Consider the following 25,827-nt stretch of genomic DNA (forward strand, 5'->3'; position numbering starts at 1 on the left):
CTCACCATTAGAGCCGTTTATTAAACGTCACAAAACCTCATCATTTGCATCGAGATAACAATTATCGTGGGGGATAGTTTCCGTGAATTTCCAACCGGCCTTTACATTTTTCTAGGCACCAGCATCTTGCTCACTTTATCCTCTGCCAACCTCCTCATCTCAGAGCGGCACTTGCATCCTAGGACCTCACTTATTCGCTGAATGTATTCCAAACGCTGTCTTCCTCTACTGCTTTTAACCTCTGCAGCTCCCTGTAGAACGATGGAAGTTATTCTCCTGTGTCTTAACAGGTGTCCTATCAGCCTGTTCTTTCTTCCTGTCAGTGTTTTCCATATTTCCTTTCTTCGCCGTTTCTGTGGAGAAACTATTCTTCCTTACCTCATCAATAATCCTAATTTTCAACTTTATTCTGCAGACCACATCTCAAATTCTTAGATTCTCTTCTGCTCCAGTTTTTGTAACACGATTCATTGCCACTCAATGCTGTGCTCCCATCGTGCATTCCCAGAAATTTCTTCCTCAACATAGGGCCAAGGATTAATACTAACAGACTTCTGTTTGCCAAAAATGCCCTCTTTCTGTGCGCTGGTCTGCTTTTTACGTCTTCTTTGCTTCGTCGGTGATGGGTTATTGAGCTTCGAGCACAGCAGGATTCATTAATTTCGTCTACTTTTTATCAATAATGTCGATAATAAGCATCTGATTATTCTCATTACTTTCGTCTTTCTTCGGTTTCAAAAAAATGGTTCAAATGGGTCTCAGCACTATGGGACTTAACATCTGAGGTCATCAGTACCCTAGAACTTAGAACTACATAAACCTAACTAACCTAAGGACATCACTCACATCCATGCCAGAGGCAAGATTCGAACCTGTGACCGTAGCGGTCGCGCGGTTCCAGTTTCTTCGATTTACTGTCAAACTATAACCAGTACTCATTATACAATTCAATTCATTCAACAGATCTTGAAATCCCACTTTTGACTCTTATATGGTAATATTAATTTATTTCTTTTCTCTTTTATGCTTAATGGAAAAGACCGATTAGCACATTTATGCTGATACAGACAACGTATATTCAGAACTATACAAACATTAAAATCTGTTTCAAATTTATTGGCCAGCGTCTGTTATTCTGATATTTTTAACCTGGCAGAGAGTATATGTTAGCGAAATGGGATACTCCTACTGGAAAATTCGTTATGTTTGTTACTGGCAAGCGTAACCTACATTACCTAAATGAGTGCAATATGGACGCAATTAAAGAGATGGTGTTAGCTCAGCTGTGTGCAAACAATATCCTGTGTACTCTGCGAAAGCTAGTGACCTACCTAATCAAGTTAAGTAGCGCCTACAGTACACCATAAACAGCTAACGAACGGTTTTTCTTCAGTAGTCACTAGATGGCAGTCCAGTATGCTTATGGAACTGCAAAACAGTTTAGATCGTCTTTTTATTTTACCACTGTCACTAATTGCGAACGAATCGGACCACATTCAGTTTTAAAAGCCAAATACAGATGGACTGTCTGTACCACCGGTGTCGGCTAGTGTGCGTCGTTGTATCTCAATTTACCTTACAGAATTCATTGCAAAACGTCATATCTTCCGACAGTGAAATAATAATTAGCGAGATTGGTGGTCTCGCTTGTATTGCAATATTCTGTCTCCACTGAATGTATAAGGAGCTAACAAATAAAAACAATAAAGATGTGGAGAAAATACGTACATTGTTCATTATTTCAAAATGAGTCTCCATAACTGTTAATAAATTTATTCCACTGTGAGACAAGAAGCTTAATGCCTTCACAGAAAAATGTTTGCCGTTGCCTACGGAAGCATAATTGTACCCAGGCCTGAACATATTCGTCCTAAGCAAATGACAGGCCGCCAGTGTCTTTCTTCAGGGCTTTAAAAGTATGGAAATCGAATGGGGGGAGATCGGGACTATGTGGAGGATATGTAAGGGCTTCGCGTCAAAACTGCTGCACCGTAGTCGAAACAACACAGTCATGGAGTCGTAGGAAACGGCTAACATTTTCTCATCAAGGCATTGATCATATTGCCTCACACTGGGGTAAATGTATTAACAGTTACGACTTTTACTTTTGAAACAATAAGTAGTTTATTTACTTTTCTCAAGAAGTCTCATTTTTATTTGGCTGCTGCTTATAGGATACTAACTGGGGCGCCCGTCTTCGCTCAGAGATTTGAGGAGTTGATATGAGATTGTGTGGTAAATGGAATAGAAGAATACACTTTAGAGTGTTTGAGGTACAAAACAGATTAACCTTATGTCCTAAGTATTTACAATACTTGTTTATAAACAATATTTTACATATTTGTTATCCGGGGTACATATGTAAAAAAATTTCGAATTTCGTACTCGAGAGCGGGCTAAGCATAGTTGATCTTGAAGGAAGCAGGAGTCTTCGAGGTTGATGCAGCAATATTTTAAAGTTTTCTCTTGTGCTTCGTTATTTATAAAATTATAGGGTAATTTGATTAGAAATTGCAGTTCAGCAGAGATTAGTGGTATTCTGCCGATAAATAGTGTGTGTCCTTTGTGGTTTCCAGTCATAAGTTCGGCTCCGATGATGTTAGTCGAGAGCAGTTTGACGATCATCCTTGATCCATTTTATAGTTTTGGTGAGTTCAGATTCCTGAGTAACATGATCGGAGATCCCATTTTAAGTCGGAGGCAGTGTAATTGGCATTCTTGGTACTTCCAGCGTGTTAAGAAATTCTGTAGGATATTCATACTTTACAGCTTGCCGATCGATTTGTATATTCTCTCTTCACCGGGAATTTTCTTTCGAATATTAACGTTGATATCGTAGACAATATTATTTTTACTGGCCAAAACTGACCTTTCAAATAGCCAGTCCGGCTTGGCGAATTCCGAAAACACCAAAAATGTCTTCAAATGGTCCACAATGTTCCAGAACATTCCACAACATTCTAGAGGGTCCTTGAACGTTCCACAATGATGTGGGACGTTACAGGATGTTCCCTAACATTCTGAAATCTTCGCGAATGTTCCAGACTATTGCCGAACATACCAGAACATTGAGGATCTTTGTGGAACATTCCGGAACGTTCTGGAATACTCCCGAATACTCTCGAATGTTCTGGAATGTTCTAGAAATTTCTATTTGGCGAAACTTCCCAGCCCTTATATCTTTAAAAGCATGCCCTTCAGGTAAATACAGGAACCTTCTTCATGGAGATAGAGGGCTACCACACCTGAGTTCTAGCGGCACATTGTGATCTTCCTCTTACATTGTATATTGACTAATTTCTAAATAAACGTGGCACATCTACACTACTAAGTAAGGGAAAGCTCTACTATTGCCATACTACGACATTTCTAAGTGTAATATTTATTTCACTTTTGCTCTTGGTTCACATATCTTCCCATTATACTTTTCACGTCGTTACGTAGCACTTCGTTTCAGATGCTACCAGTCTCTTCTTCTCGTTTCCCCAAGACATACGCTATCTTCCACACAATTCTGTGCCTGCAGTCCATATACGGACAGTGATAGAGGTCTTCTTACACACAAACTTGAATAGTCATTTGCCTAACATTTTCCCCGGTGGTTTTAAGAATTTTCCGAAGATATCTATCCCGCCTGTCTTCTTTGATCTCAAGTCTTGTAAAGTTTTGGAATATTCTCACTAATGGGTCCCGTATGTCTGCCAAACCGCCACCCATTTCTTTCTACTATCACATGATTTGAGAAGTCCTTGCATCCGTAGAGGCCTTCAATGTGCTCCTTCTGTCTCTACATCCTATCATCTGTATTTAGGAGCGGAATTCTGATTGCACTCTTAATAATGAGGCAACGCCTTGTAATTTTTCTGGAGGCTGTTTTGACTACTTTGTATGCTGAGTCAGTTTCCGACGAGTGTTTCCTTTTCAGTGTCATCAAAATCTCCCTGTGGCCATTTCGGCTTGGCTTTTCTGCACTTCCTAATTATTTCATATTATATATTTACGTACTAGCTGCATACCTCTAGCTGAATAACTTGCGTTGCCCCTTGGCACGACATCTTTGTTGGGGAACCTGAAGTCCGTGAATGGCTGCAAACGGCCTCCAAGTAGCCGAAGACAACCATTTCTAGTCAGTAGTGGAATCAGTTGACTCAGAGTGTCTAGTCTATTTCATGTGAACACAGCCAACACCATTCGAGAGCCACCAACATCTTGCACGGGATCTTCGCCACACTCGAGTCCTTCCATCAGCTCTTCCCAGCTGAAAATGAAGCTCGTATGACCAGGTCACGGCTTTTTAGTCATGCAAGCGATATGATCTCCAGCCCAGGAGAGGCGCTGCAGGCGATTCCGAAATGGAATGGCTCCTGCGTCTATCTCCATTCCGCGTTGAAAGTTTGTTAACTCGCGTCTCCCGGCCATAATCACGTATTACACATTTTGACATGAATCACGTGAGTACAAATGGGAGCTAAGTTTTCTTATTCTCAAATGCTGGATGACGTATGGGTATTCGCGCGTCTTGAGCCACAATGCTTTCTCACCCCCATCTCTTTGAAAGATGGGTGGCTCTCACTCCTGCAGAGACTCTTTCCAGACAGAAGTGATATATGTACCAAATTCGGTTAAAATCACTCCAGTAGTATAACAAAAGATTTGGAACATTGATACATACATATGTGGTTGATTCTCGCATAAAAGATGAGAGCAACCAGGCACTTTTTACAATGCTATTTATTTTTTTAATAGCACTGTAAAAATGGCTCGTTACTATCATATTTTATGTGAGAGTCAACTTATATTTTGTCACAGCGACGGCCTCAGAATGTCAAAAATGGCTCTAAGCACTATGGGACTTAACATCTAAAGTCATCAGTCCCCCAGACTTAGAACTACTTAAACCTAACCAAGCTAAGGACATCACACACATCCATGACCGAGGTAGGATTCGAACCTGCGACCGTAGCAGGACCGCGGTTCCGGACTCAGAATCGCAGTTTTCGACAAAATAGCATTGATACATACATGGTTGTAATGATTGTGGATTCTTTTTTTCGGTGAACCTTTTGTACCTTTTTCTTTCGTCACTGAGTTGAAATATTTCTCATGTCAGCCAAGGTTTCTTCGAAGTTAGCTTCCTTTAACATGCCTTTGTCAATCCAAGTTCTGTGACTGCTCGTTTTTGAAGATGTTGACACATCCTCAGGGGTGCTTCATGGTGTGCTATTCATTACCGCAGCATCTGCTGCCTTTCATAACTTCAGTAACGTCTAATTATTTCTAATTACCTCAGTATCCCACGTCTTTCGAAAATAACTTGTGGAATATTCTCTTAATGTTCAGTTTAGTTTTCGTCGTTACTACATTGTGATATGAGTTTATATTGGGCCCTGAGATCACCTTATAATCCAATACAGGATTTCTGAATCTCTGCCTGACCATGATGTAATCCAGCTGAGATGTGCCTTTGTCTTCAGACCCTTTCTAAGTATACCTCCGCGTCTTGTGGTTGTTGAGCAGTCTGTCCATCAGTACCAAGTGAAATGTTTTGCACAATTCAATGCATCTTTCTCCTCTCTCATAGGTGCTACCAAGCCTATGTTCTCCCAAAACCTTTTACTCTTTTCGTGCCACTACTACGCCGTTCCAGTCCCCCCTGATTATTAGATTTTCATCTACCTTTACATACTGAATTAACATTTCAGTATCCTGATATTGCTCCTCTACTTTTTAATCTTTTGCTTTTGGGATTAGTATGTGTACCAGGTAGTTATAATTAAAATGCAGCTACTCAGGAAGGACAGTGCGGGCTGTAATTATCGTACAGCAGCAAAATTTGGTAGATATTTTAATATGTTTTTACGGTACAAATTTACGCTGGATAAAGATTAGTTCCAATTTTGACCACCAATGGCGAAGCTGGCGCTATACAGCATATCGTCGACATCTCTGGAGCTCATAATTATTGTACTGGGTAAACGGTAGTTACAAATAAAATCAAAATATGCCTTTCTCACTTGATTAACTTTTTCTGCCAACATATCGTTCCTGATCCATTACATACGGAAACATTTCTGTAAGTCATTCTTGCATTCACAGCGCCAGATTTGCACTTCGTGGCCAAAACTGTAATTATTTTTTCCACTGTAAATCGGTTCCTCGTTAATGCATTAGAATATCTACGAAGTTTCGCTGCTGTATGATAATTTCAGGCCACACTGGACCACTGTGATCAGGTTCACTTTACCTGTAGACACTCGGTACCGAAACTATTATTATTTATTGAAGCCAACAAAAGTCTCATGCAAATTTCTGTAAAGAAATTGTTTAAAAGAAATGTGTGAAAAGTGAAATACAAATTCTATGTATATCGTTGTAACAGGAGTCGAAATTGTGATTTATTCATAAGAATCCAAGCGACAATCAATTTCTTGGCTGCAAAAGGACGAAACGAAACAAACAAAAGTACTTCGTTCTCGAAATATTTCAAGAAAATAATCGGTAATTTATTCGATTATACTCACACGCTGCAAGCATTGGTGTAGAGAACTGAAGAACAATAAATGCAGAGTGGTATCCAAAAACTTAATAGCCGCAAGTCTAACGTGGCCATTTTCTCTCAAAATGTCCAATAATATATTTCAGAGGATGATATTCAAATTCCCGCAATCAATTAGTCCATTACACTTCTCTGTAAGTGCAGATCTAGATCATCATTGTCAGTGGCTTTTGCTGTTATTATGTAGCTGGTGGAGGTTTAGTAGACCTGAAGGCTCACAAATTGGATGCGTGAGATAAGGATGTACTTTAAGAGGATAAAGTTGTAGCGCTGTGGGTAGAGACCCTTCCGTAGGTAATGAGCCTGGCTTTTTCATCCTCCATCAAGTTCTGCAGAAGGAATTGGGATCTCACACTCCTCTCTCGAGGGAATCATCGCATTCCTCGCAGAAGCAGTTTTAGCCAGCTAAGAGATCTCTCGCTGGTGTAGCTTCTCTCAAGGTGTGTGTATGTTCTTTAAGATGCCTCGGAGTAACGTCCTGTTAATACTCCAGAACACAGTCTCCTTATTGGCTCTGACTTATTTTCGGTAGAGTCGGCGATTTTTGGCTACACCCACATGAAGAGTTTTTCATTAGTCATTTTCAGTATCATGACCCTCCTGGCTCTAACTGACCGTCACTAAGCAACTGGCTGAAGTATAAATGACACAGAGAAGAGTAGGAGATTGTTTAACAGTGTTATGTAATTTTCATTCATTGAAACGTGTTATGTAATTTTCATTCATTGAAACGTGTTATGTAATTTTCATTCATTGAAACGTGTTATGTAATTTTCATTCATTGAAACTCAGAATCTGCGCATTCAATGGCAGCGATTTCCAGCTCTGGTAGCAAGACAGCCGAGTTTCAGAACACACTTGGCTTTACCCTTTTGTAAAGCACACTTCTGCTCAGGCCCTTGTGGAATATAAACAAACACCTCAGTTTACGATAGGAGAGATGAGGGATGAACCAGCGTCACTACCGCTGGAAGGATGACTGTCTTTATGCAGTAGGTACAAAAGGATTGCCAAGACCGCACCCTCCAGTCGACGCCGCCGATACCTTGTTTATTTACCAATACTGGCTCATTGGTAAGATGGCACATCGTCGCTGCCTGCAGTGCAGTTTGGAAATGAATCTAACTAGCTGCATTCAGGAGCTGAGTACGAGTAGGCGAATTTAAAGTCATGCCTGTGACTTGTTTCTTATAGTGTGAGTTTTTGGCAGTCTAATGATACCCGCTCCTGCTGTCTTTCCATGTACTTTCTACATGTAATTAATAAATTACACAGTTACTCGCAGTATGTGTGAAGCAGTAATGTAACCATGTTATACTTTTAGTTGTATTCCCTTATGCAATTATTACCAGTTCTTTCTAAGACGTCAGTGAGTAACTTTCATATTCTATTGTTATAGTGACCATTTGTTCCGATTCACCCCTCGTCCCATTAATTTATGTTAGCTATGAGGTATCCACCTGTTTCGTTCTTGGCTGGGTTTCCCATTCTAATATTCACTTAAATAAGAGATTTTAGGGGGTGCGATCATTCCTTACTCTACTGGCAACCAGAATAGTGTTGTGCGTTCAAGGGATATGCTCCGACCACAACCTATGCTCCACCCCCTCTCCTACACCCCCCCTTTCTCCCACACCCTCCTCCCCGCCCGCAAGTCATCTAAATGTAGTGGATGGGTGCCACGAGATGCCGTATTAAAACTCGGCCGAGCTTTTCAAATGATTTATTCGTTTTCAAAATAGTGCTTCATTGACCTTGGTCCGCATCACAGGGCGCACAATGTTGAGGCCACTGCCCCAGCGATCTGTGCAACGCAACGCTGTGTCGTGCCAGCCTTGTTCGCCGATTTACAGTTCCGATTACGTCAGGATGGCTGTGCCAGCAGACTACTCAGCAACCACCCACCATCCCTGTTGACCAGGCGCTGCTCCACTGCGAGCCATATAGTAGCCCCGCTACCGCTTCTTCCTTGGCTGCCGTAGCTGGGTATGCGGCAGCAACGACCGCCCGCGATCCGGCGTCGGAATCTGCGGCCCCTCACCATGGAAGTCTCCGGCGTGTGTCGGGAGCCCAGACGACTGTCAGCGGTAGCGAGCTGAAGAGTGGCCCACTCTGGCTGGCTGCATACACCACTTTGGCCTCAGAGGGTCGAACCAACGGTCCGCCATGGACTGGGACGTTGTCGACCCATCTGTTGCTGCGTGTAGCCCGGCGGTGTGACACGCCTCACCGTCCAGGAGAGCAGCCACGCTTGAAAGAATCTCGTTAGAAAACAACACTCGCTCTCTGTTTCGCTAACGCATCGCTCTGAGACACGTACGCGCCACACTCCAGTTGCGCCAGTGGGCTCCTTCTTCCTGTAACTTGCGACATGCAAAATGCTGCGTGTTCGCTTTTCAGCGGTCCGATTGCCCCTGTAGCCTCCATTCCACTTCGCAACCGCTGGTCAGCGTAACTTACTGCAGTCCGGCCCGCACCTGGCTGTAACTTGTGCTCAGAATATCGCACAAAACTATCTTTCCCTACCCTAAACGGTGGTGTCACTACAGAAAGATAACCGAAAAAGGTCGCAATATTCTGCTACATGAAAATGTCAACTGTTAAACAGGAATTTAAACGATTCTATATTTTTCTTAAAAAAATCGTACTAGTGTCTCATTGGTCGATGCACCTGATTTACGCCGGTGTGGCAAAAGTCGTGGGACACCTCTCAGTGTTGTGTCGGAACTTTTACCCGGTGTAGTACAGTAACTCTCTGTGGCATGGACCCAACAAATCGTTGGAAGTCCCCTGCAAAAATGTTGAGCCATGCTGCCTCTATAGCCTTCCATAATTGTAAAATGTGGCCAGTGCTGGATTTCAAACAAGAAGTGACCTCTCAATTGTGTCCCGTGAATTTTCGAAAGGTTCATGACGAGTGGCTAAATCATACGTTCGAATTGTCGCCCAAAAAAATTCTGTCGTGGCAAATGGTCTCTAAGTAGCCGAACATAACCATTTCCACTCAATGATCGTTTTTGCCAGAAAACCTCGTTCATTCATTCTAAACACAAGCGAAACCGTTGTGGTGCCACCATCAGCATAAAGAGCGCCTTGTTGACAATGTGGCTCCAAGGCTTCGTGGGGTCTGTGCCACAAGCTAACCCTACCATCAACTGAAATCGTAACTCATCTGACCCATATAATAAGAGGACAACGAGAGGTATTGCAGACGATGTCGTGCTGCTTGCAAAAAGCACTCGCTTCGGTCATGTATTGCCATAGCCCATGAACGCCAAAATACGGTGAACTGTCCCAACGGATATGTTCTTCATACGTCCCACATTGATTTCTGCGGTAATATCCAAGTAGAGTTGCTTGCCTGTGACAACTAGGAGCAAACGCCGCTGCTCTGTCCCTTAAGTAGAGACTGTAATGTCAAAGGCAATGTTTTGTGTCACCAGTGTATGCGACAGTGCTCGAGATTTATGACGTGATTAATATTTCTCGAAATGACTTTAAAGCCTATATGTGACAGCTGAGAAAAGACTTATTATTGTATTGTGACTTATAGTTACATTATGAAATATAGTTTCTGACAGCAATAGGTTTTATTATTTTTATAACCAGTTTTCTACAAACTATAATCATATAACAAAAGATAATACCACTAAAAGAATGTATTGGCATTTCACTGTCTGCGAAAATTTCATTATTCTATTGTAGTCCATGATTTATGAAGTGGCTGAGGTCGAAGATAAGCTGAAGTCTGTTCTTTTAAATATTGTAACAGGTACTCATTAGTGATCAAAAGAATTATATAACGTACAATTTACTAGATGGAAGTCTAGCGTACGGATTTTCATTTGTAACTAGGTAACCAACTATGAATGTCTTAAGCTTTGTGTCTGCGGCACTCCAGACTGTGCTTGTGCTTTGTCTGCTGCCATTAGATGAACGTATGGAGCGGCAGTTTCTAACTGAAAAAGTAGTCAGACATTAATTCTTTCGATCGATATTAAAATCTTTGAACTCCGAGGACAAGGACCGACAGCAATTTATTACTTTTCACTTCTAACAGTGAAAATAACATTCAGTAGAACAATCTTAGACTTTATGTAAACGAAATAATTTTTGTGACTGGTCCGTAAGATTAATTTTTCTCAGAGTAATTTATCAGTAACTATAAATAAAAATATTTACGACACCAGTGTTGTTATGGGAAGAGGTTGTGGTGTGATGTATTAATTATTTGGTGCATACATTTTAATGTTGCTTGTATTGTATTATATGTTAACCGGTGGCCTAGAAACGACGGAGAGGCTGTGTCTCCGCCGCAGCCACAGTGGTCCACAACCCCACGACGACTACAGCGGTTCACTTTATCCCCCCCCCCTCCCCGCCGCCCCACACCGAACCCAGGGTTATTGTGCGGTTCGGCCCCCGGTGGACCCCCCCCTCCCCCTAAGGGAACGGTTCACACCAGGCGCGTGGAACCCATGTGTTTGCGTGGTAGAGCAATGGTGGTGTACACGTACGTGGAGAACGTGTTTGCGCAGCAATCGCCGACATAGTGTAGCTGAGGCGGAATAAGGGGAACCAACCCGCATTAGCCGTGGAAAAATGCGTAAAAACCATCCAGACTGTCTGGTTCACGGGACCTCGACGTAAGTCCGCCAGGCGGACTCGTGTCGGGGATCAGGCGCTCCTTCCTGCCCGAAAAGCCGTATGTTAAACAGCATGGCCAACCGGGCAGGCTTAATGTTGCTTACTGAATTAGTGAAACAGCATTTCAATATTTATTTGTAGTGATAAGGTAAGACACAATAATTCAATATAGTCGGGCTGTAAGGTGTCAGGCAAATCCAACACCTTCCATGAAAACCCTGACATGATAAGCAAATACAGTAGTATGACACATAGCTCCGAATAAATCGTAACATTAAATTAACCAAAGTAACACGAGTAACGAGTGAGAAAATGGAATACCACAGACTAACACAAGAATGCCTAAATGCATGTCGTACCTTCCCATCGTGAGACCAACGCAGTTCCGAGTGCAGAAACGAGAACAGAAGCCGAAAGCAGAACCGTTTTAAGCTAGAAGGCCCTACGATAAGGGACGGACTGGACACCCACGTCGCCAGCCTACCTCTAAGACTACCACCCGCACGTTTTAGCGTGAGACTTTTTCGCGTCTCTGTTATGTTGCAAACTTTACAAACATTGCCCCACCACGAAAAGTATAACGTTTCTCATTGGATAGACAGAATTTTTGTAGGCGGAGCTTACGGTTAACATTGAGATCCTAATTGGTCAGATGTAAACACAGCCAGATAGATTTTTTAAACCAACTTCGGTAAATGGTAGTAAGGAGAAGTTAGGTGAAGAGTTACTTCAGAGATGGCGAGGTGAGTGGAGCTGTGCTGCCCGCTGTCGCCCTGACGCTGCCTAAACACCGACAAGGTAATGAACGCAAGCGATGCCGCATTTTTGAGCGCATAGGACTTCACTCAGAAGTGCAGACGTCTCCTGTGTTACACCTCCTTTTTGCGTAATACTAGAGTAGATCGTAAATTAAAGCTCATGGTGTTCACATTTGCCACTTGAAGGAAAAATCTGAAACGCGATGATTTCTCTGTTATATAATTATTGAGAAGCCACATCAGCCACTGTAATTTACAACAAGTTAGATAAGTAATTAAAGATAATTGAGGGTCACTGTAGACCATTTTGATAGTTTTCTCTTTTGTGAAACTTAATTTAAACCTAGATTATGGACGTGATATGGCATAGGTCATCCTTCGATCCTTTGTAGAACTTGGAAACCCATTCAGGGAATATCCGTTCACATTTTTGTTGAACGGAGTTGGTTTTTACCATCCTGTATTAAAACATTTCCTTTTATCAATAGTGCAATTTATAAACAATGTTTTGTGAGTAGAATAAAATTTCCAATGGTAAACTTAACTGCTTTTTCGACGTTATTTTACCAGCTAACTAAAAATAGGAAAGCCTTGAACCTGTTCCACTATATTTAGTTAGTATTAAGATTCTTTTACAGGGAGTGCAGTGGAGCTGACGCTGAGATCATTTAGTATTTGGTTATATCATCGCTAGTCTCAATGAACTCTTCTGAATTCTACATGTCATGCGTGGTCTGACGTCTCCTTACCAGCAACAGGTCCCAAGTTCAAACTAGTCAATTCCCTAAAAAACACGCTCAGAACGTCGTTGCGCGATGTAGTACTTACAGACGAATATGATGACTTAAAAATAAATAATACTGAAGACGCCCACCATGAATAGGCTAGACCTGGTGCTGCACACTATAGAATAACGTCACTTATCAAAAATATGTTTGACGAATGAAGGGGAGAAAAGAAAGTTGCACTTTAACTTCCCTAATCTTAATGAAAAATATAAAAGGAGAATGATTATTATTCTTCTACACAGCCTCGCTTTGTGAGCTATTGAAGTTTCATAGGAGGTTCATATAGGTTTTTTATATGACACTGTAGAGAAAATGATGTCCATTTCACATAATAATACAAAGAGTTGAACATCTCGCAGTAAATACTAGCAGCAGGACAAACTATGATGTGGTGCTATTTGTTAGTGTGGTTTGCTTACATAAGTGACAGGTGTGTACTCAGGTGCCAACCTAATGTGGTCCCTTGACTGACATATCATTAACCTATTGTTCTGTTTTGACTGACAGGCCCTTAACCAACTGTTCTTCTAAAAGCATCCTTCATTTCGATTTACAGGCACTTAATGTATTTTCCCCCACCCTATCTCACCTATCCCACTATCTTCCCCCCCTCACGAAACTTCCCCCCTCCGCCTTGTTGCTAAATGTACACTTTCAAGTCTAAGTTATTGGGTTACCCCTCTCACTTTTATCAATTTGATTTACTACTTAATTAAATTGATCAATAAATTCACCAATTCCCCTCTAGTAAACCTCCATCCGTCCCCCTCCCCACACCCCAATCCCCCTCCCCCTCCCCTCCCCTCCCCTCCCCTCCCCTCCCCTACCAGGAGAGTTTACTGCTCTGTGGTGGAGAGGAAGCTTCTCACAAAGGGGAAATTCAAAACATACTGTTTATGTATAAAAATTCAGTTTTCAGGGGTTGGATTTCTCTTGTTCATCATTCTCTGCTGTTTGGAAACATTCAGGTCTTGTTAGAAGTAATTACATCGATCGCTTTTCTCATTTTATTCCGATTGTGCAAGGAATACCGTCATGAAACACCATGCACTGGACAGCACAGAGCACCACTGCACATGCTTCGAGGAGTGAGGATGCATCGGTGGCCTCCACAAAGTGATGACTGCCGAAGCATGTGCCAGTGTCAGTTCGGATCCTGCAAGGATGAGGTGGCAGCATCCGTTTCATACATAACACCTGATAAATACCTGTCGAAATACGTGTCTACCTAGACACCGTTGCTGGTGTGATGACGCGTAGCCTTTGTACCTGAAGTCCAGTGAGATGTTCGTAGACCGGATCACCCTCAGCGAGATGTTTGCATAACGGATCCCCCTTTTAGGTACAGCTAAAAGGTTATCAGTGCTATACTAACATCACACATCTACGTAAATAACAGCCAAATCTCTCTCTGGATGCGCTGCAGAAATATTCTGCAATGCTCCCTATAATAACTCAGCATGCATTCTTCCTAGCGATCCTAACGGCACAGTCCATCCATTACATATCAGTCCATTCCCGGAAATCGTAAAGTGTCGCAGAAATCGTTAACCGTTGCTTTTGTTCTCGGTGCAGGAGCTTACGTGGCGTGTCAGCTTGTGTGCATGGAAACTGTTGTCCTAATAGGACCTGTTCACAAAAATAGCACAGAATAACTCCGAATGCATTCTTCCTGATGGTCCTAACAAGATATCACGTGCTCCCTTCCTGGAAATCGCGACGTCCTGATTTCACCATATGTCTCAGAAATGGAAACATTCTCATGTCTGTGCCCACAAGCGAAAACACCGTTAATCAAAAAGAATTCTTGTTGTTTGGAAAGTGATCACTGTCTAAGCACAGATGGGAAAAGCAGAAAAATTATGCAAACATAATTCTAAGCACTGTCCTACAGAAGAGTAAAATGGCTGGAATTTTCGGTGTCCTACAGCTACTGGTCTGGAGATTCCTAATGCCACAATGGTGGATGAATAATGGGATCCCCACCAGAGGTGGATAATTTGCTACAACTGGTCTTTGGACACTCGCTTTCTCACTGCTTTCCATAAATACATTGGCTACATCTTGTTTGAAACAGTTTGTAGAGGCTCCTATGCCCCAGCACGAAGGACGTCTTGTGAATGAATGGAGCATTCTGATTGTATCTTTCTGAATTTACCCTCCAAATTACTGATGCCTCCAGTGTGGATGCATTGTCCACCTTCTTTTATCTGCAGATGAGATTTTCTGCGGAAAAAAAAATGTACCGATGCCATATTGCACTGACAGTTAAGCCCCGCAATAGTGGCCTAAACATAGTCCTATACATCCCACACACTCACCGTTCCACTGTGCAGCGGCGGTGGAGGGAACTATCGCCGTAAACGCGGCCATTGACCGCTGCTCCGGAAGCGCGTGCAGCGAGAGAGAGGCAATGCAGTCGTGGACGACCTCCACACATCAGGACCACTTGACTGCTAGGAGTTTGAAAGCCATCAATACTCCCAACGCAAACACTCGTCGTATTGAACTTCTAAAGTCTCCGCACAGTATACACGCGACACAAGTGGTCCTCAAGACAACTAGGTATTAGTTCACTATTCGCCCAGCGAGGGGGAGCCACGAGACAAATCGTCATAAGCCCAAAGCTTTCTCAGACTCTCTGTACTGGTGTACAAAGGATGGGCAAGCCCCATCTCGAAACAAACGCGTCCACTAAGATACTGTTAACGGCCCCGACCTACTTACTTGCTGCTACGCTTTCTAAGGCCATCTTCAGACTCAAGAATGTTGGAAACCAGGCACTTATTTATCAGTGTAACAACAATTAAATATTGGGATTGATTCAGCAGTCTGACACTGAGCAATGTGCTGGATATGTCTCCTCTTTACAGCCGAGGTTCTGGAACGAATCTCAGCATCCATAGCGCAATAATTTTCCACATAAAAAAACATTTTATTTCCTTTACTGCTATTAACACCTTCCTCATGATAGGACACGCAGTAGCGACCACCAGACACTCGTACATATACCATGAAGAGTGTTGTACAAAGGCTGGGACAATTCCCAAGGCACATATGCGTCAGTATTTCTGGCTCTGACCTATTTACTTGCTTGCTTGATTTCAACACCCATCGCCAGACTGGGATTACAAGCACAAATGTATTTTCACATAGTTTGACAGAATATTATACCATTTACGCGGTACTTCCTCATATCCAGCACATAGCAGTATGCTACCGATCACTGGCACAGTATAATTCCGTTACTATAGAATGGAGATTATTTCTCTAGAAAACCGGAACTTGTAGCGAGGTGCAGGGTGCTGTAAACCACTGAGTAACTGGAAACTTACCCCGTTTTCTATGACCTTTATGTGAAAACTCCATAAAAGTTGAGGAAACTGGTATTTGCACTCAGGAATACCGATTTCGGTGATGTTACAGATTCCAAATCATCCTTATAATTTACAAAGTCGACTAAAGCTTTCCTCATGTCTAAAGAACCAAAAAACATATCTTCCACCCGTCTTTCACCTGCCACATGCACACTCCACAATCGGTGTTCTCTCAACTTAATAAAAGCGCGAAATGTGTAGAAGTCAACCAGACAATTTACACGGGAGGGAATAATGGTCCAGCACAAACACACATCCATAATGAATATTCTCAAAATTTCCATCTGATCACGAAGACAGTCCAATACATACTAAGTATTACTTCACTATACGGTGGTCTAGAGGACGACATAGTTCAGTCAACTACATTCGAATCCTGCCTCGGGCATGGATGTGTGTGATATATTTAGGTTAGTTAGGTTTAAGTAGTTCTAAGTTCTAGGGGACTGATGACCACAGATGTTAAGTCCCATAGTGCTCAGAGCCAGCTACATTCCTGCATCGTAACAGGCCTCTCCATTCCGATAGCTCCTACCGTTAGCCAGAAATGTGAATCGTTCCCGCCAGAGGCCACGCACTTCCAGACAGAATCATCCTAGGAAACCGGCAACATATATGTTTTATCACTCTACTTACTATTAAATATCACGAATTAAGTCTCAATTGGACGACATTCGACAATGAGCGAAGTATCGGAAATACACCCTGCTGCCAGCTGTGACCCTGGTCATAGAAATATCTGTACCATTATTGTGGCCTGACATACTTTTCCCTTTGCTATCACAGTATTCCACGTCAAATTCATACCTTCCTAACGACTGGACATAGTCATTTCCTTGGCACGTGTCGGAACACACAGACATAGTTTATAAGCCAGATGCTCAAGGCAAACCTGTCACATATTCCGACTATTTAAGTATAATACTCCGCCAATAACTGATTGCCGGCGATACGGAATAAGACTGACCAAAAATCTGCGATGGTTAGACATGTCTCGTAAGTTTTTCTTGAGAGTGACACCACTGTGTCTTAGAAAGAGAGGCGTACTCGACTTAGAACCGTGTGATGTTAAGAAACACGATCTCAACCACTACTGTATTTTACTGTCACAAGTGGTCTTGGTTCTACAGGTGCATGCAAGTATTCATCTTAAAAGCTACACCTGCTTCATTGATCGAAGTATGGCATTACCTCAGAATGAAGTGGGTTTTTTTCCAGACAAATACCGTTACACTGAATATAGACGGTGTTCGCTGTAGACAAACAGTGCGGTTACACGTCGCCGAAGATGCAACCTCGTGATAAAGACACCGAGTTATGAAAATGATTTGGATGAGGAACGTAGTATGAAACCGGTATTTGCAACTCCCACATACCACCGCTAGACATTTATTTTTCCAGTATTTGTAATGCATTCTGTGTCGATGCGATGTCGGAGGTTCGATGATATATCGACTAGGTTATAGGCGAAAGTTGATTGAGAAGGATCACAAACAGTAGATTAGATGGTATGCTGAGTGAGGTTGTAAGAAACGTATATAGCCTTTTCAGATCTTTAGTGCTACGCTTACCAGTAGAAATGATGTCTATGATTTGAAATCAAGTCTTTCCATTCAACGATATGTCCTTTAATGAATACAGTAACTAGTTCTTGATATTTCTGGCATTCTCATATCCTGAAAGACATGTACATATACAGACATACAGAAAACAGGGCAAACGCACTGTAAATGTGGAATATGTGGGTGTATAGCCAGCTGGATGCAATCGAGTACAGTGTTATACTATGCCTCCAATTTATAAACATCATATGCGATAGATGTTGGCAGCTGTACTACATTTACAAGCAATTTTGGAACGAGAGGTTACGTCATGATGGCATGGATAGAAGTGACATAAAAAATCGATATAATTGCGAAAAATGACGGAAGATCCGTATAAATTCAGGGAAAATACACTGAAATGAGGGGAAGATGAGGAAGTACTTGCGTGTCTTCTGGTTGGTGTAGAACAATTCTTGTACATGGGAACAAGTATGTGACAGCAAGAGAAATCCGAGAAAACGTCAACATATAAGCGAAGGAAACCAGGAAACAGTCACTTTTTTCTGTCAAGGTAGCATTTTACTTTCAGATGACTTGAATAAGCGAAAAGTTAAAGTAGTTCATATATAAGGAAAAAATTTACAGTTAGAAATATACAGTACAGTTTAAAATAAGTCACTCAAGTACATTATAGTAGGTGACATAAGAAACGTTGGTTTTTCGTATTGGTGTTCATGTGCTTGGCACTGTTAAATATTTTCAGTTCATATCGATTTACTTTTTATTTAAATGGTTTTACAATCTTCGTTCTTGATTCATTATTTTTGTGTACGTCGTCGTCGATAAGCGGCAGACGTCCGAGCGACCGGAACCCGAAGGCCGGCGGAATCGTACGACGGCGTAGCTGCGGGATGGTCATGGGTTGGAGCTTCAGCCACTCCCCTGTCGGCGTTGTCCAGACTGCAAGACTCCCCAGAATCGCGTCTCATAAGAAGTTCATGAAAACAATGAGTAGTATTAGTTGACTGATTTATACTGCTATAGCCAGTAAGGAAAATGTTAGTCTTGTATCCATTCAAATGCCACTCGCACATAGTTTGTGGGTATCACTGTTTGTGATCGTATTGTCTTCTGCAATAAATAGTCATGGTCAACTCGTTTATACTTGTTATTCAATCACTATACCACGTAAGTGGAAACTATGCACTAGGTTTTGCACTATTAAAAGCGTCCACCTAAATGCCAGCGCTGTCAGTTTCTTTCCCATTTTCGGAGTTGGCAGCGCACGCAGCTTTCGAGCGACCTCACAAATATTTTGTTGTTGCGTGCCGTATAGGTACATTTTGTTTCGCAGCTTGTTGCACTATGTAAGCTGTAATATTGTTCACAGTTGTTTTGAAAAGGCTCTTAGTGTTATTATCACTACATCTTGAAAGTACTGGACGGAGAACGTCTTTTCGTCCTACGTAAAGTTTTCAGCACTCTAAGAGCGTCTTTAAGTTTAATGATAAACATTATTCAGTGTTGTTAGTCTTCTGTTTCACACAAATGATTAGCACTGAACTGGGTAACACATAATCTGAGGTACAATTTAGTGTTCGTACTTCAGTGTGCATAAGTAGTCAGCCCATTTTATTATTTCGATCCTTCCACTGTACACAAATCGCTTATTTGCTACAACGTCATAACTCGAAAATCATAATTTTTCAGGACACGATTTTGAGCTTTAGAAACAGCTGTAACTTTCTGAAATTGTAATATCAAACGAACAAATCGCTATAGTTTGTTAAAGTAACATTTTGTTATGATGTGGACATGAGTTAGAAACTGAAATATATACTACACAATTTTCCAAAATTATTCCAAACTATTAACTTTCACTTATGACACTGTTGCTGCTAAAATCAGATTTTTTTGCTTGACATATGAGGAATTGTGACGTTAATGTTGATAACAAAAAGTGTGATTACCCAATGTTTACTACAAATTTGCTCTTACGACAGTATTATTTTTTCCCAAGAGGCAATAAAAACAGAAAACATATCGAAAAGAAAAAGGGATTGAAACAGTAATCATTATATTCATAGCATACTTTCCTTATTTAAAACAAACTGTGCAAAAATTAATTAAAATACAAAAAATATAATTTACAGCTGCTCATTCAATGGTGCATAAAATGTAGTTATGTTGTTTTTCTGGATTAATTCAAGCAGGTCTTGATTCTTTTTGGTTTCTATTTGAGGTTTTGTCTGAAAACATGTCGTTGCAATATGGCCTATCCTATTTTTCTTGCTGATGATATTATTTACCATATTGAAGTTCTCATCCTCATAAGACGTTTTGAAGCGAAGGGTAGTTGATGATTCGCTTTCCACTATGAGAACTTTCACTGTCGCTAGTTTTATATTCAGAGGTCTCATTTCAGTTGCTCAATCTTTAATATCCAAAAAATCTTCACAGCACACTTCCGCAACATTGAAAGACTTCCCAGTTTTTTTAGCCCCACGGATAGCAGTAATGAATGACGCCGGCGTGTACATTTTGCCGTCCTTCAGCTGTCGTTTCACTTGGCTCTCAATTAACGAGTGCGCAGAATTTCCCTCCTTTTTCGTGTGGCCTTTGATAAAGTATTTACGGGTTATGCTTTTTATGTTGGACTCAGATACAGGATAAGGGTACAAAGCAACCATGAATTTACTTTTTTTGCTGGCCCACACAGTTATCGGATTAAAAAATGAAGTCTCGATCGCCTGAAGCAACTCTTTTATTCAAAAACCGAAGAACGGAGGAACGCAATTCCTTAATTACCCTGTGTCCATTGGATTCATCCCAAACAACACATTCACTTTCATTAGCCTTGAGATCGTAAATTGAAAAATTAAATGCATTTAATTTAGATTTATAATAAAAAACTGAGACATCGTTCTTGGGAATTTGCATAACCTCTTACAAGTCATACACCGCTCCAGCAACACTTGATTCCTCCTTCTCATACTTCTTTTACTCTCCGCACATTTCTTACTCCAGTATATGCTGATCATAATCTTTTCTTTTCTCTTTTTCATCCCCTCAGCCTTTTCATAGGGATAGCACGTTTCACAGAAGTCTTTTTTCGCTGTAAAGAATGAAATGTTAAAATCTTCTCTAAATATTCGATAAAACATTACATAGTTCGCAAGTGGGATTTTTTTTCTTTGCAGTCAGCCATGTAGTCTCTGTGGATGTCCGCAGTCGTTTTGCTTCCGTCAATAACATGTTTGCTGGTTTTGGGAAGAGTATGATTACTTTTGATTTTTGGAATTTTATAGATAAAGTTTTTAACAGCTTTCTTCAAACCTTCATCAACTTCCCTTTGTTTGCCATGTTTTCCTCAGCGATCCTCTTCGACCTGAAAATATGTCAGCTTATTTCCTTTTTCCTGTACCATCCCAATAGGGTGATCGTTTATATTTTATGCGTTCTGGATAAACAATTTGCACACACTGACATTCTGATCGTTTAGACGGAAATAGAAGGGATTATTGTTATCCCTTTGCTTCCACCAACAGGCACATATCGATATTTTGGTTGAATGGGCTCCATATTATACTGTAGTTGTTTGTTTACATGACCCAACGACCAACAGGAATCGAACATCTGCATCCGTTCCTCTTCCGTAAATTTTACAGAACATATCCACTTGCACTTTTCCGCACATGGAGATTCCATTATCCTCTCGTTTCGGAGTTTGTTGCCTGTGTGCATTTTGTACGCCTTTCCAGTATTTCTTATCTTCTTATTATCAATACTTACCTAGATGTGCTCATTCTTCTTACCTTTGATTCCTTTCTTAGCCGGACTCGTTAATATGATCGGAGTTTCGACTTGGGCAATATTAGAAACACAGTTCACTGTGTTCGAATTAGCTGCACCGTCGCTGTCACTGTTGCTCTCACCGATAACGTTGGGTGGTACATACGTGGCATCAGTAACATCGTCAGCGTCATCTTCGAAAAATGAACGCGAGGAAGAATCTGACCTACTGCCAACAGGTGAACTTCCAGCAGAATTACTCTTAGCCTATACGTCTGGAGTTGCCTCGGTGGCAGTCATATTAGAGTGCGGGACTCATTGTTACATAATGAAAAGACGTGTTACATGTTCTCGTAAAAAAAGGAAGTAATTAATAACATACCTCTTTCTTCTGAATGTTCTTCGCAAGACGCAGAATTGGTATTCAGGTCTGCAGGCAGGAGCTGATGAGATACATTTTACCTGCCATTCCTCCACATTTCCTACTTGTTTCTTTTGAGTCATTAGCACAATTGTGTTCCTGACTTTCTAATTGCATGATTATCTGACTGGAATTAAAATTATACGATCGAATAACCTATCTCACTGATTCCTAAGAAATGTCCAAGTCAATTGGATGGTCATAAAATGTTAATTACGGTAAGTTATTACATCAATACTGTCATAAATATAGAAGAGTCACAGTTAAAAGTGAATACTGACGACGACTTAGTGCAAGAGTGTCATAACAGCACTTGATTCTAAAACCGACTGTTAAGAAATGAATTCCTGTTATTTGTAACAACGTATTGAAACAAAATAGTACCGCAAGGAAAGTGATTCTTTTTTACAATAACGTCATAATATAAAATAATTCAAACGGAACTCATTTTAAGTTTTTCATGCACAATGTCAAATCTTTAAATAAGGCATTATGCATTGCAAAAACAACAATATTGTCACAGCACAAACCGATTGTTTTTAGAGAGCATAACGACGTGTTACGCGCAACAGCTGACTCACAACTGGGATAAAAAGCATTGCTGGAACTAAGACTCCGATCGAAACGTATTTCTGGCAAAACTACACTATTGCCATCCTGCAACAAATTTTAAAAGCTCAGATATGACACTCTGCCATTTGAAAGAACAGTTCATTGCTATTGCACTTGTACTGTTAGCTCAAAAATCGTGTTTTGTGAGTTAAGACGTTGTTACAGCCAATGAGCGATATTAGGAAACACCCAATTTAGATGTATTCTTTAGAATGATTGACCTTTCTGCAAAATAGCAGCCTTCCTTGAGTTATTGTATATTGACCATTACCAGACTACAACTGCCGTATAGGTTTTGCATAGATGTTTCCTCCATTCTCATTCATTCCCATATTTATTTTACACAATATCTGGATGAGGACCTGCACGCATGTATCTCCTTAGTCAAAAACAACAAACTCGAAACACGACAGAAATGGTGGTCTTACAGTGTCCAAGAAACACTTACAGCAAAAACAGGACTGAAAACTCCATGATATATGATATTAAAATTCGGCCTAATTAAATACGCGTTTCAGTGAGCCTACCTGAGATGCAAGTATCTTAACCGATGACCGTTTTTTTCTTGTGTTAAACTTTCTTAGATTAATAGCTTTGTTATGACAGTACATGTTGCACAATTTAATTATGACATCACTTATATACACATGCATTAAAAAGCACTCCGTCTTCAGGGCACGGGTGGCCTACCGGGACCATCCGACCGCCGTGTCATTCTCAGTGGAGGATGCGGGTAGGAGGGGCGTTGGGTCAGCACATCGCTCTCCCGGTCGTTATGATGGTATTGTTGACTGAAGCCGCTACTATTCGGTCGAGTAGCTCCTCAACTGGTGTCACGTGGCTGAGTGCACCCCATAAAATGGCAACAGCGCATGGCGGCCTGGATGGTTACCCATCCAAATGCCGACCACGCCCGACAGCACTTAACTTCGGTGATCTCACGAGAGCCGGTGTATCCACTGCGGCAAGGAACAAAGAAAGAACAAAATCTTGCCCTAATTTACAACTGGTGAGTATTTGTTCTCAATTCCAATAAGACAACTCAGGGTAGTTTCAAATCAGGGTTCTTATTCGTCGTACTTAATGTTCTGTCAGAAGCATGAAAGTGAGGCTACACTAATCACTAAACGTGTACATATGAAGGAAACATACAAAATAGTTAACGACTACTATGTACAAAGAAAGGTATTTAATTCTGCTCCAGCAGAATGGTTCAGTTTAGGTATAAAACGTTTTAATGGCAACACTTGGGTACAAGCCTTATCTGACTTCGTAAGTGCCAATAGTGAGCTACTGTAGGGGGGAAATGACGGTTGTGTTGCAACCTAACCCAGCATCTTTCCGATGTTCTTCATGACAGCTTCTGTTTGGAACCACGGCACAGAGCAGGCAGCTCGACAGTGCGTTTGATGCTCGTACACTTGCATGTCACATACGTATCTCCGAATAATGCTTGGTTTCACCGAGAATACGGCTTCATATTGTTCTAAAAGGTGTGATAATTCACCTTGCTGTGCTACGTTCATGTACTGAGATTCTTCAGCTTTCATTTCTATTAAGTCAGGTATTTCCTGTGATTCTCGCTTGTGATCGTTACCAATCTGACATTAACCCTCTAGACCGAGCGAGATGGCGCAGTGGTTAGACACTGAACTCGCATTCGGGAGGACGACGGTTCAATCCCGCGTCCGGCCATCCTGATTTAGGTTTTCCGTGATTTTCCTAAATCGCTCCTGGCAAATGCCGAGATGGTTCCTTTGAAAGGGCACGGCCGACTTCCTTCCCCATCCCTCCCTAATCCGATGAGACCGATGACGTCGCTGTCTGGTCTGCTCCCCCAAAACAACCCAGCCCAACCCAACCCACATTAACCGTCTAGTGAATGATTATCTTGTAGAGGGAATATGTTCCTTCGGACATACCAAACACGAACTGAATCCACGGGAGAGTTAAATTTGTATAATATCCCAGCCGAGAATGGCAGGTACCGACAAATTATTCAGTAAAAGAAGAGAGCACAATATTGCTCTTTTTTCCGAAAATCACCTCAACCTGCACCTAATGCTTAATTACTTGACCCTTCGCCCCAACGGCACCCACTACTTCGCAATTCTGTACCGGCAGGATGGATATCCTTTTAATCTGATTCAAATTTCTGTAGAAAGCCATAGCTTAAACCATTACTTAAACCTACACTACCCATAACTGAAACCGATTTGCCGGTATTGATTACTAACTGCAATTGAAAATCGTTTATACTGCCGATTACCGCAGCTTGTACCTTCTCGACGCATTCGTTTTTGCATTTGCGGTTCCCTCTGATAACTGTTGCCCTAGGTCTTGATCGACATTATACCTAATCACGTTTACGAGATTATACTGTATGCCTTCACCTTGTGCCGCAACCTCCTGCGAAGGCTTACAGGGGCCGCTGATAATTTGAGGCTTGTGAAGGTTGATTTTGATTGTTTTCCGTTTCCTCCAAGGTACGTACACTAAGCGGTGGTGTTTCATTTTGTTAACTACAGTGCGAAGGCTACCAGTGCGACTGATATGATCTCTCAGGCGGTGGTATAGCGATAACATGGTTTAACGGTATGTTTTGCTGCTGCTGTTGTGGTTATTGTCCTGAATTAGGATTCCAGCCACTGAGTCCAAGACGCGTTCGAAGTGCGCATTTTCTTATTCCGGTTGGAATGAAATCCATTGCCCCCTCGACTTTTGCGAAATCCATTGTTGTAGTTGTTTTTGCAGTTACTATTACCACACTGTGGGTTACTGTTGCTATAATGAGCATTGTTGTTCGAATCTTGGTTATACTAAACTTTATTCACATTGCTATTGTTGTTATAAGGCTTGAAACCACCTCCTTTATGGTTACCATCATTCCGACGGTCATTGTGGTTTCTACCCCCTTTCCCACTGCTGTGGTTCGACCTGTTATTTTCATTTGCCGTCTTAGCATCTTCTAACGAGTCTACCACAGTAAGGAAGCTTTCGACATCTTTGGCACATGCACTAATTTTTCTCAAATCGCGATAAGTATCTCCTCTGTGTGATATTGACTCATCCGAAAAGCTCGTCATATTTAGCTACTACTCAATATATTTCCTGAAACTGTCCTGTTTAGGGTTATATACTTCTGGATTATTTACCAGTCTACTTAAACGTTCTTGTGCAGAATTTGGTCAAAATCGTCCCAGGAAACACTTTTCGAGCTCTGCGGAAGTGTGACAGCTTTCCGCAGCTTGTAGCGCCCACAAAGAGGCTTCTCCCGTTACGTGTGATTATGAAAACGGTACCTTTCGCCGCTCTGTCGATGACAGACAAAA

The sequence above is a fragment of the Schistocerca gregaria genome, chromosome 2 (assembly GCF_023897955.1).
Source record: "Schistocerca gregaria isolate iqSchGreg1 chromosome 2, iqSchGreg1.2, whole genome shotgun sequence".
NCBI classification, from domain to species: Eukaryota; Metazoa; Arthropoda; class Insecta; order Orthoptera; family Acrididae; genus Schistocerca; species Schistocerca gregaria.